General features: G+C 44.4%; 1 protein-coding gene across 2 annotated transcripts in view; it reads right to left on the bottom strand.

Annotated features, from left to right (window-relative positions):
• Positions 1 to 15,750, bottom strand: part of daam2 (dishevelled associated activator of morphogenesis 2) — a 300,252-nt gene extending 284,502 nt beyond the window's left edge. For both annotated transcript variants that reach the window (XM_060934710.1, XM_060934712.1), the window contains exon 1: positions 15,582 to 15,750. The gene's annotated coding sequence lies outside the window, so the exon portion shown is untranslated. The remainder of the gene's footprint in view (positions 1 to 15,581) is intronic.
• Positions 15,751 to 16,652: the final 902 nt, after the last annotated feature.

The following is a 16,652-nucleotide window of genomic DNA, read 5'->3' as shown; positions in this document are numbered from 1 at the left end:
GGTGACACGTAGAATCTCTTTTGTTCGACATGAGCATTTACATCAAATATGGTAGCCATCCGTTTAGCATGCTTTTTTTACTTTCGGTTTTTGACTTAAAACAGGTTCAGCACTTCTGAGTAGAACAGGTATGAACAAGGGAATGATTACGTGTTTGGATCTGTGCCATGGACGCGATCAAGAACAGGGAAAACAAGATGAGAAACACATTAAGAATGCCCCTTAAGGTGGAATGAAGCCATCATATGGCCCGTGAAGCATTTTGGTTTCAAAAGAAAATGCCCCTTTTTAAAAAAAAAAAAAAAAAAACCCACACTACAATATACTGGATGTGAAATTAAAGGCACGCCTGAGAATAACCACGTCTCAGCGTTATTCTCCCAAGGAGTTAACCATCAGATTCTTAAATGATAAAATTCCATAAAAAGAACACAATATGAAGGTCGTATTAAAGCTAAAAACAAATCCGTCTATTACCCGAGCCAAAGGGCAAATCGTTCAACCGGAACACTAAGGCGGCTTGAAATGAAATTGCAAACTTAATATCTTATATTCAATATCCTGCTTTTTTTTTTTTTTTTTTAAATGCCGATCTGGTGAAAAAGGCCAAAGTAAACCTTTGGTGCTTAGACATTCCCAAAAGTTCGACACTGTATCAAGATCTCCATCTCCCCCTTGGCCCCTTCGCCTGGACGTTGATCTGAGCAGATTTTCAGGAGGCCAGAACTTTCTGCCAAAGCACTACAGTGGTCCGAAAAGCCAGAGGGCTTCCTGTTTCTTTTCGTCTTCCTTCTTGAAGCTTGGTGGTGTGAAAGAGTAACATTCATTCACTCATTTATCCATCTCCAGTATCCATCAGTGCCATGGTGGGTCCAGAGCCTATCCCAAGAACATGAGGTGCATGTTGGGAATACACACTGGATGGGACGTCGGTCCATCGCAAGGGACCCTGCGCGCACACAAGGATGTGAAGAAAAACTCAGCAATTGATAAATATGAGCTAAAAAAGTTCTATGTTTCCAGAGCTGAACTCTGTGCATTCTGCCAGTCAGAGGGGCTGCTGAGAGGAACAGAGCTGAGCCCCTGTGGGAAAGACGAGTCAGGGAATGGGGTAGGCTCTCTCACGGACATTGCAGGAATTTTCCCACAATCAAACAAATAAACAAGAGTGCTGTGCGGGGCAGTGTCAAGACCTCAGTACACTCGGGGAGGGCTGCTATGGTCGTAAAATATCCATCCATGGGACTACAGGAATCTAATAACACTGCACAGCTGACCCTCAGAACGTCATTCAAAGAATGCAACTTCATCATCAGCCTTCTGTTTTCATTTTGCTTTGTTCCCAACTGATCAGGATTTGAAGTCAGGTATCAAGCATAAGTTACTGGAAGCTATTCACTACCCCACCCCCTTTATTATTCTCATCCAAAATTCTTGAAATAACATTTAAAAAAAAAAAAATCTAGTAGATAATAACGAGGGTGGCACGGTGGTGTAGTGGTTAGCGCTGTCGCCTCACGGCAAGAAGGTCCTGGGTTCGAGCGCCGGGGCCGGCGAGGGCCTTTCTGTGTGGAGTTTGCATGTTCTCCCCGTGTCCGCGTGGGTTTCCTCCGGGTGCTCCGGTTTCCCCCACAGTCCAAAGACATGCAGGTTAGGTTAACTGGTGACTCTAAATTGAGCGTAGGTGTGAATGTGAGTGTGAATGGTTGTCTGTGTCTATGTGTCAGCCCTGTGATGACCTGGCGACTTGTCCAGGGTGTACCCCGCCTTTCGCCCGTAGTCAGCTGGGATAGGCTCCAGCTTGCCTGCGACCCTGTAGAAGGATAAAGCGGCTACAGATAATGAGATGAGATGAGATAATAACGAGGATCCGGACTCATAATACCAGTACATTTCCTGGACATTTAAGTAAAAGGGTCATCGAAAGGCAACAACCCATTTCATTCCCCATCTTCCAGACCTTAATGGAGCAGAAGTGTACCGAATGCTCTCGATATCTGGACTCCTGGAAACCATCGGTGTCAGACATCTCTGTTCATGGGAAAAGTTGATGAAGCCGTCCTCGCTACAGGAGGTTCTGAAAATGTGTTGCCAGTCACACCATTTTGAAATTATACTTATTCTTTTTTTAAAATATATAAAAGGTCACAACTGTTCTACGTGCTCTTTTCCATTTTTATCTCCCTCGAATACCAAATGTTACACATCATTGCTCAGAGTGTCACATAGATGTTGCGAAGTCCGGCAGATCTCCGAGGAGTCCAAACAAAGGCATAAAGATGATTTAAGATGAGCTGCTGAATAGCTGCCTTCGAAAAAATTTAGTGTAGTGTGTAGCTGTTCTCCATCATGTATCTTTCCATCTTCGAATCCAGCCAAACTCCTAAGTATTCTGCCATATGATGGATGTCCCTCTGTTCAAAATCTGTGGGGTTTCTATCTTGAAACCTTTTTTTTTTTCTTTGCGTCTTTTAAAATATGTCATGCTGCCTTTTATAGAAATATTCCCCAAGCTGAACTTGCTTTTATTAGAAGGGGGGGAAAAAAAGTGGGAGGTGTTGAGTAAAAAGATAACACCCCAAACTATACCCTCCGAAACCGGCCATCTAAATCAGACCAGAAAAATCAACTAACGTTGTGAAGGTATCGTGCTGTTTTTAGATATTTTTACTCTCAAACCATCACTGTGCCATTGTTTCTACAGATATGAATCTATGAGGCAGTATTTGAGCAAATTTTGGACTTTCCAAAATTCGTCCAGGCAGAGCACAGCTGCGCAACTCAGTGATGGAGCGATGGAAGCTGAGGAGGGTAGTATTAGGTGAGGGGAAAACTTGCGTCTGGCGGGAAGGAAAAATGTTTCCATATGTGCCTCAGATCCCTCGTGAAAGAACAGCTTTGTGCTGAGCATGAGCAGAACACAAAATAGATGACCAGCCTTTTCACCTCCCCCTTCATTTTCAGTAGCTTGGTGTAACATTAGTCAAGAGGGGGCTGGGGTGCGACAAGAAGTGCCCCTCCGGCTTTGTGCCCGGTCATGTGGCCTGTTTTGATGGGAGCTAATTGTCTGTAAATGTAAGCAGGGAGTTAACGGGAACGTGACGAGCATCTTACTGAGTTCAGAGGATGGAGGTTGAGTATGGTGAATGGATGAGGGCAAGGCCAGGAGGCAAAGTAAAAATAAATGGGAAGAAGTCACCGAGGTCATTCTGCCAGTACTAAATCATCCAGTACTAAAGACTTAATGATTCACACACCCACCAATTTTAGCAATGCACCTGCTTCTTATACTTGGCCATAAAGATTATAGATTCCTTTTTAAGTGCTGCCTTAGGACATGGCAACAAGGTGGTCTAGACAATTCACAAAATTAACATATTAGTCACTAACTTCATTAGCTGACTTTCCATAATAAATTGGCAAGCCGTCTCACATCCTAGAACTCCACCAGTGTTTGCACAGTGATCCGGCTTCAAAAAAAAAAAAACCTCCTCACAGGTAGCCAAGACAGCAGTCTTTTGTTATTCCTACACAGAGCAGAGAAGCAGGAAAGTGTTCTCCATGCCACTAATGCAGCACTTGAGTGGTCCTGGAAGAAAACAATGAAACATTGTGTTTATAAGTGCTGGAAAAAAAAGAAGCAGGTCCGAACAGAAAATAGCTCTCCAGCCAGTTATTATAATATTTAGATGTCTGGGTTAAGGAGTGTTACCATGAATTAATCATTGCATAGCATAACTAGGGCGGCACGGTGGTGTAGTGGTTAGCGCTGTCGCCTCACAGCAAGAAGGTCCGGGTTCGAGCCCCGGGGCCGGCGAGGGCCTTTCTGTGCGGAGTTTGCATGTTCTCCCCGTGTCCGCGTGGGTTTCCTCCGGGTGCTCCGGTTTCCCCCACAGTCCAAAGACATGCAGGTTAGGTTAACTGGTGACTCTAAATTGAGCGTAGGTGTGAATGTGAGTGTGAATGGTTGTCTGTGTCTATGTGTCAGCCCTGTGATGACCTGGCGACTTGTCCAGGGTGTACCCCGCCTTTCGCACGTAGTCAGCTGGGATAGGCTCCAGCTTGCCTGCGACCCTGTAGAACAGGATAAAGCGGCTAGAGATAATGAGATGAGATGAGATAGCATAACTAACTTATTTTATTCCTCGGAGTAACTGCATCCTGTTCCTGGCGAACTGGAGTAAGAAACGAGACTCTAACACTACGTTCACACTGCAAGGCTTAATGCTCAATTCCGATTTTTTTGTGAGGTCGTTCACATTAACAAATATATGCGACTTGTATGTGATCCTCAGTATGAATGAAAAGCGACCTAAAAGTGTTCCGCATGCGCATTGCAGGATACGACGACGTCACATGCAGTGAGCATGGCCAGTGTTTACGGAAGTAACCTAAAGTTTCCTGTGTATGACAGTAGCCAGCATGGAGTACCTGGCGATGATGCAGTTGTTGCGACGGAGCCAGAACATGCACAATAGCCTGATGTTAAGGAGGAGGTTGAGAAGGAAGAGGGCAAGGGTTTTGGCTCAGGCATTCTGCGGGGTAGTGACTGCAACCTCCGTTCAAAGGAACGTGTGGGTGCGGAGTCGCATTGATGTCATGCGCCATGTTGTTGTAACTTTGAGAGACCCGCCGCCTACTTCAGCGCAGAATAGTGACGTTTGTGGCTTGTTGATGACGTGCAAGTCGGATGAATGCGACCTGGCGGTTCAGACTGAAGTTGCATATGAAAAGATCGGATAGGAATCGGAATCAGGACCACATATCCAAACGGCCTGGGTTGGATTTGAAAAAAATCAGATCTGTGTCGTTCATATCGTCAATAAAAGATCGGATACAGGTCACATATGGGCGAAAAAAAAAAATCAGATTCGAGTCACTTCAGCCTGCAGTGTGAACATAGTGTAAGAGACAACGTACGGAGAGGAGGTGTGGACACAGAGCTGGGAGGGGAGGTTAACGTTTTCCTTTCTTTCAAAGAAAGGAATCCGATCACAAAGCAAGGAGTATTAAGACCTCAGGTACAAACAAAGGATGAGAAGTGTTTCATTGTAAGCCAAGAGGATTAATTTGACAGGAAAATAAGAACACAGTACCGTGAAAAAGCATGACTATCACCACAACATGCTCGGCTGCTGCCAGTCCTGAACACGTGTCCAACCTGGCTGGCATAGTGGTGCATTCCTTCCACGCAGAACTTCCTCTCCACACAGGTATTTCCCAGAAGCTATCCAGAACTGTCAGAGACACAAACCATGACGAACCCACACATGACCTTTCCTTCAGCTCCAATCTGGTCCCGCTTCCTACTTCTGAAATTGACTGGCAGCTTAGTGATCAAATCTGCGATCTGGCTGTCAGAAAGATCAGCAAGAAGGACAGAATGACAGGCATGGTCACGGGTGAATGAGAAAATGAGAAGGGGTGTTAGGGGAACAAATCCCTGCTTAATATGTTTTACACAGAAGCTACATTTAAGTAATTCTTAAAAATCTTAAGGCAAGATGGGCTTTCGATTTCATAAAAATCAGTGAAATTTAGTTCCCTCTGAAATTTCGTCATCGTGATGCATGTTTATTTCTGCAATATCTCAAAAGGGCCATTCTGTGGCTAGCAAGTTATTTAATTTGAGGGGATTCCTGAGCAAATAATGTGCATGAAATCGCTCGCTTCATACAGTCAAGCAGACAGAGGAAGTCTATATGCGCAGGTTTACCTTCTTTGCGGTTTTACGGAAGCTCACATCCAGTGTTGCATTACTGCCATCTACAGGTTTACCTTTGACCGTGCGCCGACAGTTCCATCATTCTGTCGCTAAACGAACAGCTGATCACACCGAGGTGCTCGCTGACCGCCGATATTCATTAGTTTGGTCCTGCGTTTCCTTTCCTTCGCATGTAACATAACATCTTTTCTTTTCGCTTTCTGTTACTGTAGTCGGTCTTTCACATTTCATTCGCACACTCCCGTCCTCCATTTTCTTCTCCCGTTTCAAATTTGTATCCCACAATGCCTTGCGCAAACAGGGAAAGCCCACCACGTGATGCAGGACATATCTTGAATTGCGTCATGGTGAAGCAGGAAAAAAAAAAAAAAAAAAAGGATTTAGGGCCACATATTCATCAACTACTCCATTTTAAAAAATGCAATAAAATTGGAAGTCTGTGATTCGAATTCAGCAGCTTTCGGTCCACTAAACGAAAATAATTGGGCGTCAGGGAAGATTCTTTTTATGACCTACACTTAAAATCTGAAAGGCAGTTTAACTTTAATTTATAGGTATTTAGTCTGCAACACGGCGGCACGGTGGTGTAGTGGTTAGCGCTGTCGCCTCACAGCAAGAAGGTCCAGGTTTGAGTCCCGTGGCCGGCGAGGGCCTTTCTGTGTGGAGTTTGCATGTTCTCCCCGTGTCCGCGTGGGTTTCCTCCAGGTGCTCCGGTTTCCCCCACAGTCCAAAGACATGCAGGTTAGGTTAACTGGTGACTCTAAATTGAGCGTAGGTGTGAATGTGAGTGTGAATGGTTGTCTGTGTCTGTGTGTCAGCCCTGTGATGACCTGGCGACTTGTCCAGGGTGTACCCCGCCTTTCTCCCGTAGTCAGCTGGGATAGGCTCCAGCTTGCCTGCGACCCTGTAGAACAGGATAAAGCGGCTACAGATAATGAGATGAGAGGAGTCTGCAACACGAGTTATAACATACAACTCCCATAGAACCTGTGCTAAAGGTGTATTTTCTTTTGTGAGGAGTAATTCAACAGCAAGGCACATGCCTTAGTGGTCACTGTCTTGCTTCATTAGCTGCACTTGTTCTTCTAAGACTAAGCTGGACTTACTTTCCATAACACCTTATGTTGGGACCAGACTATCGATTTGAAATAAATGTGTCATGGCCAACAAATTTCCAGCATCTGAATATGGACGTTGGGAACAACAAAAGCCTTGTCATGTGACCTAATCAAAGAACATTAATGCAGAATCCGAGATGCACCACGACACCCTGACGAAAATCTAGCATGTCAGAGCTTTTTGCATGTTCTCACCTAATTTGACAACTCCCATGACGTGTTCCTTGATGTTCCTTCTGTAGCCATGACTGACAATTTCTTGACCCTCCTCCCCACTGACATGCTAGGATATAAACCATGATTGGTCAGGGTCAAACTTGTAGTGTCACCAATCTTCCGACCAAGACAGGACAAGAATTTATGGCACTAGGATTGCCTGATCTGATATGGTGGCCATTGTGAAAGACAAAAATACACTGTCAGAAACAGATGTACAGGAGGAGTCCATTTCTGTCCCCCATGGTACAGTCTATATTAATGTACTCCCTAGGGCTCCTTATTGGACTTCAAGGTAACCATTTGCACCTTTTTAGGGTCAAAAAGGTACATACATGTTCTCAACCAGTATATAAAAAAGGTACAAATAAGTACTTTAGAAGGTACTGCCTCAGTGACAATCCATTGTACCTTTAGGGGTACAACAGTGTACTTTGTTTTCCAAGAGTGTAGTCTGATTCCGGCATTATTTGCTGCATAAAAAAAGGACAGCAGACAGCTTCATGGAGCACTACACTGGCCAAAACCATGACCACTCCACCACTATTGCTACATCATGACAATTTGTGCAAACTCCATCCATCCATCATCCGTAACCGCTTATCCTGTGCAGGGTCGCGGGCAAGCTGGAGCCTATCCCAGCTGACTATGGGCAAGAGGCGGGGTACACCCTGGACAAGTCGCCAGATCATCATAGGGCTGACACAGAGACAAGCAACCATTCACACTCACACCTACGGTCAATTTAGAGTCACCAGTTAACCTAACCTGCATGTCTTTGGACTGTGGGGGAAACCGGAGCACCTGGAGGAAACCCACGCGGACACGGGGAGAACATGCAAACTCCACACAGAAAGGCCTCCCCATCGGCCACTGGGCTCGAACCCAGAACCTTCTTGCTGTGAGGCAACGGTGCTAACCACTACACCACCGTGCTGCCCAATTTGTGGAAAATTCAGTCAGTAACTGTTTTATCCAGGTCATGGTGGATTCAGAGGCTATTCTGGGGAACACTGGGTGCCAAAGTGAGAATACACCTTGGATGGGATGCCAGTGCATCTCAGGACACCATGCTCACACACAATGAAGGCTGGGATTCACACACTCATTCACACCTAGAGGCATTTTAATGTAGCCAGCGTGTTTTGAACAGTAGGAAGAACGCCACAGGGAGAACATGCAAATCTCCACACAGACATGAACCCAAATCCAAGATCAAACTGAACCCAACCCAGCAACATCACCCACTTACCAAGGAATGGTTCTAAACTGGCACCATTGCTGAAATACTGCTTACTTTTTATACCTGCTGATGATTAATATTTAATTAACTTCCCTGGTGAAAATCTTTCAAGGATCCGTAAAGTTCTTTGTGAGGGTCTTTGAGGATCTCAACAATCTTAACTTCTTGCAAAGATCTTCAAGGATCTTAAAAGACAAAAGCCACATTTAATTTCAAACAAAATTCTTTATTGATACCAGCATAACATATCATGAACACAGTTATGTTGAACATTCAGAAAAAAGCAAACAGATGGCAAACAATATCCTCAATAATCTGTTTGCTTTTTCCTTAACAAGATCCTTAGAAGGATCCTTATAAGATATTTGAAAGATTCTTCTTGAATCCTTGAGGATCTTAAAGGATCCTTGCAAAGATTCCTGCGGGGATCATTATGAGGATCTTTGGAGGATCCTTAAAAGATCTTTGTCAAATCCTTGAGGATCTTTACAAATGATTTTGCAGATGAAGATCTTTTTAAGAGCCTTTAAGGATCTTTAGAAGGTCTTTGACAATCCTCATGGATCCTTAAAGATCCTATGAGGTTTGGCACCAGGGTTACACATCCAATAAACCATCCAAAAACTTGAGCCTTTGTTTTCATTGGTGATCACGGTTGCAAAGCTTACTTTTACCACACTTACCATGCTAACTGACATCATCATCTTTGCCTGTTTGTCGTCGTCGTCATCTTGTGAAAGAATAAAACTCCTTGATCCATAAACTCAACATTCAGGAGTTGTACCAGTATATCCCTTGAAGATTCTGAAGCTCTTCACAGCACTGAGCATGCATTTGAAGCCTTTTTATTTTATCTTTTCTTGGCACCACTAATGAGGATTCTCCAGACTCCAGGATGTTTAACCTGGGAGAACGCGGACCACGTTCACACAAGTGAAATATGACTCTAGGACGCTTTGTTTCTATACTACGAGTATACTGCGTGAAAAGATCCCCCTCGATCAGCAAATAAAAGTGGACTCAAGCTGAAACAAGTCATTCAAATGTCTTCAAAAGGTTTTGTAATATCATAAAAATGCTGGCAATCTAGTTAAAGATAGCCCTGCATTATTTTCACCAGATTTATTTCCGTTCACTGGAATATGTGAAGCTTGGGATTCATCCAAACTCCCACAGAAACACTCATCTGGAGCAGCTGATATTTGGTCAGGATGATCACAGCTTGCAATAAAACCAAGGCTCATTTTGAGAGGAGATGGAAGGAGATGGCATCCCTAGATTAAAAAAAAAAAAAAAAAATTTAAATCCCGCCTGGTAAAGCAGTCATTTCTCTCTCTTTAAAAAGAAAAAAAAAATCCCTTCCATCACTATTAGTGAAAATTTAATTCCACTTATATTTGAGATTTAGACCAACATGCTTTCTTAGACGTATTAGAAGTTCATATCAAAGCAACAAATTACAACTGGGGCAATCAAACACACTTCACGATAATGGAGAAATTTTTACAGCACAATTAAAGACGCAGATATGCAGAGGTATGATAAGCAACATGAGCCAGCAAAAGGCGTCTAGAATTAATATTAGTTTATAATCCTGATGCATTGTGTTGATCTTTAATTGTGCTAATACATGTATTTTAGTTCGTATATTATATTAGAAGTCTAGATACAACTTTTTCCATCTCAGCTAGATTTTACAAACCTCCTAACCGTTTATTTGAATCCAGTTAGTTTTTATTCAGTCCCAATTTGAACGCTGTATGAAAACAAGCGACTGGCTATTGGGGTTATTTCCATATTGCTGCTTTTTGCAACATCAGTTTCACAAGTGAGGAAGAAAACATGGCAGGGTGTGCCGTTATAGGAAAATAATCAACAAGTTGGTGAAACATGGCCTGCTTCAAAGCACAGTCACTCTTACCACCATAAAGTTGATTTTTTTTCCTCCCATAACATCAAGTCCAGACATTTTTAGTAAATCACATTCCCTGATTTTCTCCATAAGATTATAAAAAGATAGAAAAAAAAACTTCAACATGTTACCGAGAAAACCATAAATGTCCTCTGCCTGGAAGACTTCCCAATGACGGAAAACTGTGCCACAGAATGATAAAGCACCGACACTGGAGACTCACTCCTCCCATAAATGTTAATCAATTCATATAAAATGGTTATACATTATAGATATGCATGTATGTAAGCACTAGACCATCCAACCATCCATTATCCATAACCACTCATCCTGTGCAGGGTCGCGGGCAAGCTGGAGCCTATCCCAGCTGACTGTGGGTGAGAGGTGGGGTACACCCTGGACAAGTCACAAGATCATCGCAGGGCTGACACATAGAAACAAACAACCATTCGCATTCACACCTGCGGTCAATTTAGAGCCACCAATTAGCCTAACCTGCATGTCTTTGGACTGTAGGGGAAACCCGAGCACCCGGAGGAAACCCACACAGACACGGGAAGAACATGCAAACTCCACACAGAAAGGCCCCTGTCGGCCACTGGGCTCAAACTCAGAACCTTCTTGCTGTGAGGCAACCGTGCTAACCACTATATCATCATGTAAGCACTATGGCCATTTGCAATTCCAGATTAACTCCGCCTTTGCAGTTCTCATAACTTCCACTCTTCTGGGAAGGCTTTCCACTAGATTCTGGAAGATGGCTGTGGAAATTTGGCCATTGTAAGAAAAACTCTACTACGAAAGTGTACGATAACATTCTAAACAAATGTGGGCTTTCAACTTGCTGGCAACAGTTTGGGGAAGAACCACTTACGGGTGCGATGGTCAGGTGTCCACAAACTTTTAGCCTTACAGTGTCTAGTGTCTCATCTCATCATCTCTAGCCGCTTTATCCTGTTCTACAGGGTCGCAGGCAAGCTGGAGCCTATCCCAGCTGACTACGGGCAAAAGGCGGGGTACACCCTGGACAAGTCGCCAGGTCATCACAGGGCTGACACAGACAACCATTCACACCTACGGTCAATTTAGAGTCACCAGTTAACCTAACCTGCATGTCTTTGGACTGTGGGGGAAACCGGAGCACCCGGAGGAAACCCACGCGGACACGGGGAGAACATGCAAACTCCGCACAGAAAGGCCCTCGCCGGCCACGGGGCTCGAACCCGGACCTTCTTGCTGTGAGGTGACAGCGCTAACCACTACACCACCGTGCCACCCAGTGTCTATTGTATCAACCATTATGGAAACAACTAGGACACTTGGTAGAGCATACCTCCACCAAGCCACGTATTATCAACATCAAAATGATTTGAACCTGGGATAATACTAAAGCTGTACACCAAATTTCATCAAAATGTATTCACCAGTTCGAGTTATGTTGGAAACGGACATGACGACCAAAAAAAAAAAACCTAGAAAAGCACTCAGAGCGCAGACCTCCGCCAAGAATCCTTTAAAAAAAATTCCCGGATCCAGACGGTGATCCGGATCACCGCCAAAATTTAATGGATTGTTACTTGTGCCCAGTCACACCTCTGGAAAAAATTTCAGAGCAATCTGTTCATAACTTTTTCCGTAATGTTGCCAACAGACAAACCAACAAACAAACAAACAAATGCTACCGAAAACATAACCTCCTTGGCGGAGGTTAAAAAAAAAAAAAAAAAAAAAAAACTATTACATATACCACAAGCTGGCCTAGTGGTTAGCATGTCCGCCTCTCGATCAGGAGGTCACAAGTTCTACTTGCGCTCAGGTCATACCAAAGGCCATCATAAAAATGGTACCTACTGCTGTCTGGCAAGGCATGCTGCAGTACAGATGCGAGTGAGGAGTCAAATTCTTGCGATTACCAGAGGACTAACCCCCCCTAACCAGAGCTGTATAGGCGAGAGGCCAAGGGCTATAGAAGAAGCGGAGATCAACGTCGCCCAATGCACCTTGAGGACCTGGTTAGTACTGGGACGGGAGACTGCCTGGGAAGACCAGGTCCTGGCACGGGAAGGACTTTGACACATATCCGGATTTGCATCAAAATCTAAAATCAACTGTTCCTTGGCCTATGGCCCACCTTTCCTCAAAATTTCAGCAAAATCAGTTCACTACTTTGAGTTACGTTGGGCACAGACAAACAAGAGGCAAAAACATTACCACTGCTAACTTTGTTGGAGGAGGTTATAACCTGGTAGAACGAGTGCCTTAACATAAACCTATCATTTGAATCCAGAGATGCTGGAATGAAAGTTAAATCAACACCTTCATATTTAAGGTCAACACAACTATGGTATAAAGAGACATACATTATCCAACTAGCTGGCCCAGAAAAGAAAGTCTCAAGGGTTTCTTAATAACAAGCTATAAATTCTGTCCATCAAGATAACATCAAGCTATAAAGGTTTGCTTAATAGCATTTTATGCAACTATGGCAGCTCAATAGCCCCTAGAGTAAGACTGGGGCCAGGCAGACAGCTTTAAAAAGACTTTAGATTTCTTTGCTTCGGTTTCCCCACACCTGAACACTGATGCTACTTGTAAATCCTACCAGGTGGAAGATGGTGCACTTAAACCTAAGCAATGTTAGAAGACCCCACCAGACCTCTATACACCAGGACCTGTGCCAGCTCTACCAGTAAACACACCATGACTGGCTGGCCGTCTACACACCACACAGAACAAACATAGCATTAAAACAGGCACGAGGAAACAAAGGCTTACAGTGTGTCCGCAGCAGAGGGGCTTGGAACCCATTAATAAGAGCTTGCTTTCTGCCTGCAGTCAACTCTCACAGGCCAGCAGAGCGCAGGAGACCCGGACCGCGACCCAACGCAGACACACTGTATATACTGTACCATGGTGCTAATTACTGCCAGACCTCAGAGAAGCTGTGCCAGCAGTATTCATGCTGCAGAGCTCCAGCAGTTCTCCATAATGGTAAATGAGCCAACCAGACAGAAGCTTGGAATAAAAGCCAACCGGGAAGGAAGTGGCCCTTTCACTCACACAGTGAGCAATAAAGCTGGCAATCTAATCTAATGGCAAGCTTTCACACAGCATTAGCAAAAAAGTCTATCTAGATTTCAGTTCAGAATTAAATCAACTACATGTAGATTCACTGAAAACTGGAATCCCAGTCTCCAGTTACAACATCCATTTTAGGTGTTTATGACCCAAGCAGGTCAATATATGCATCACATCAGGATATAAAGGACTGAATTTGTATCCTCACATGTACCATTTGTGTCTTATCCAACACCCACTGGCCCAGTGGTGTTAATCAGGGCCCAAGTGCAAAACTCGGCAGTTTTTTCAAACCAGCTAGCTTTACCTGTTTTAAAGCAGGATGACTGCCAAGCACAACATCTGGCCATGAGCAAGGAACCCAAGTGCCTTACCTCAGCGACTTCCACTGAACAATGACCCTCTCTCCACCCATATATCCTCTCGGACAAGCATCCAATTCAGTGCCCACACACGTGGGCATGGCTTCCGAGTAGCACTCACTCCCTACTTAGGCTCCTGATCAGCAAAATGCTTGCTGTGATGGGCACCAGCCATAGAGAAAACATTCAAGCCCTGTGGTGGTGTTGGTCTTGGATGAAGGTTATGCATGGGTTTTTAAAAAGTACCTAGAGGGCCCTTTGTTAAAATATCCAGCAGGGCAGTTTGGTTCAATTATTGTGTGGCTGTAAAAGTACAAGCCTGACTGCTTTTCTGCCGTTTCGATTAAACTTGCCTTCAAGAGCATGAAGGCAAAAGGAGGTTCAGATCAAGAATATGGCATTCACACAGGAGCTTTCAATATGGAAAAAGTAGTGAATCAGGTTCCATTGAGCATTTTGATGCAGACTATTGGTGCAAAACCCTACAGATGTTTAAAAAACAAACAACAAACCAACAACCCATATTAAACATGTTATTTCTTCAACATAACGCCCCTAAACTTTTTAGCCACAAATCACTAAACTCACTTTAATCCAAAACACACTTCACAATTCAGATTTAATAACCGCTTTATCCTGGTCAGGGTCATGGCAGATTCAGAGTCTATCCCGGAATCCATCCCAGAAACACATCCTGAATGGGATGAAAACCAATCCATTGCAGGGCACCATACACACTCATTCACACCTACAAAAAAAAAAAAAAAATCATCAGAGCCAACCAACCTACTCTTATGGTTATTGAACAGCAGAAGGAAACTAAAGAACCCAGAGAAAACCCATGCATACACTGCCCGAATAGGTCAAACTCTCCACTGACAATAACCCAAGCTCAGGAGCTGTGGGATGGCAATGTTGCCCGCCGCACCACTTTTTCTCCAAACACATAAATGCCATCATGCTTGGTTATGTTTCATGTCGATGGCCTGATTACAGAATAGGAACTCAGTGCAGATCTCAAGCTCCACCACAGGTTAAGATCTCATCAGGTACTTCAGAAGCCCATAACAACCAAGAAGCTACGTCACATAAACTCCACCAGAAGCACTACCAGATGTTCGGTGTTATCCTGCTACCACAGACTTTCACCTCAAAGTGTACCGTGCATCACTAAAACTCAGTTTGTTGCATACAATAGCTTAATAGACATAACTATGACAGGTTAAGTCTATTATTAGGAGTTTGAATTCAGTAGTGTCAAGACTATAAAAAAAAAAGGAGGAGTGATTTAGGATGTGATCAGAAAAAAAAAAGTCAATTGCATGTGCAAGAATAATGTACATGAGTTTAATTTCATGAGCCTTTTACATGGCATGAATTGAATAGGAAGGATTGGATAAGAGGAAATGTTACATGTATAAAACCCATCAGTGACTAAATTTAGCACAGGAAGAAGAAACTGTACACGATTTTTGCACAGAGAGGGAGCAGCACCCTCTACCCGCATCAACCAGCATCTCACATCATCTCAGCTCAACCCCTGCTGCAATCCAACCACCAAAAAAAAAACACTACATGCAAAGAAAAAGGGCCAAAAACATGTGGAAGGTGAGACTGTTTTTCCCCAATTTTCCATTCATTGTGCATGCGCACTGTAATATCACCTAATAAATGAACCTGGACGCATTTCTGTTTGAACTACAGTACATGCATAGAAGCCCATGGAGATCCCAGCAGAACCAAGAAGAAGAAGAAGAACGATATTTACAAAACACAAACACATTCAGCTCGTGATGTGAAAACAAACAGCTCGAGACTCCAAACAGCCGAATGCGCAAAGTGCGCACGCAAACCTGTAGATGTCAATGAATGAGCGCGCGCGCAGGGTTATTCAGGGTCACAGCTGTGCGCAAATCTCTAAACTCACCATCCAGCTGCATGTCTGAGAAGAGCCGTGGTGCTGAAGTGTAATCCGTTTTTGCGCTGTCACAGCGAAAGCGTTGAGCCCAGCAGCAGACAGAGCGCTCTGTCACCGTTTCAGCTCGCGCAGTGCGTGCGTACGTGCGCTATTTCTCTGCGTCCAAGCTCTGAGCGAGCGAGTGAATGAATGAGGGAGCGCACTCTGATGATCAGAGCTGGAGCAGCAGCTGTACACGCCCACCTCTCTTAAAGTCGCAGAGAATTTAGCGCTACGCCGACACATTTGACGAGCGCACTTGACACTGTCAGAACTGACGCATTAGAATCCGGGATGCGCATGCGCAGAATCTGTCTGTGTAAATTGTAACCTGTGTTTTCAGCAAAATCTCTCTGATAGAAAAAGAAAAGAAGGAATGCAACAATGGAGATGGATTTTTAAAAATTATTTTTCCCTGATTTTTCTCTCTAATTTAGTCATGGCTAATTTCCACCAGGGATGGTACATGGCCAATTCCCACTGGAGAGGGTACATGGCCAGTTTCCACCAGGGAGGGTACATGGCCAATTTCCACCAGGGAGGGTACACGGCCAATTTCCACCAGGGAGGGTACATGGCCAATTTCCACCAGAGAGGGTACACGGCCAATTTCCACCAGGGAGGGGACATAGTCAATTCCTCCCAAGGAGGGTACATGGCCAATTCCCATCAGGGAGGGTACATGGCCAATTCCCATCAGGGAGGGCCCAAGGCCAATTCCCATCAGGAAGGGTACACGGCCAATTCCTACCAGGGATGGTACAAGGCCAATTCCCACAAGAGAGGGTACATGGCCAATTCCCACCAGGGAGGGTACACAGCCAATTCCCAACAGGGAGGGTACATGGCCAATTTCCACCAGGGAGGGTACATGGTCAATTCCTACCAGGGAGGATACATGGCCAATTCCCATCAGGGAGGGTACATGGCCAATTCCCATCAGGGAGGGTACACGGCCAATTCCCATCAGGGAGGGTACATAGCCAATCCCATCAGGGAGGGTACACGGCCAATTCCCACCAGAGAGGGTACACAACCGAT

Source organism: Neoarius graeffei, chromosome 11, assembly GCF_027579695.1.
Source record: "Neoarius graeffei isolate fNeoGra1 chromosome 11, fNeoGra1.pri, whole genome shotgun sequence".
Lineage (NCBI taxonomy): Eukaryota > Metazoa > Chordata > Actinopteri > Siluriformes > Ariidae > Neoarius > Neoarius graeffei.
Note: the sequence above shows the minus strand (reverse complement) of the source record. Positions and strands in the feature narration are given on the sequence as shown.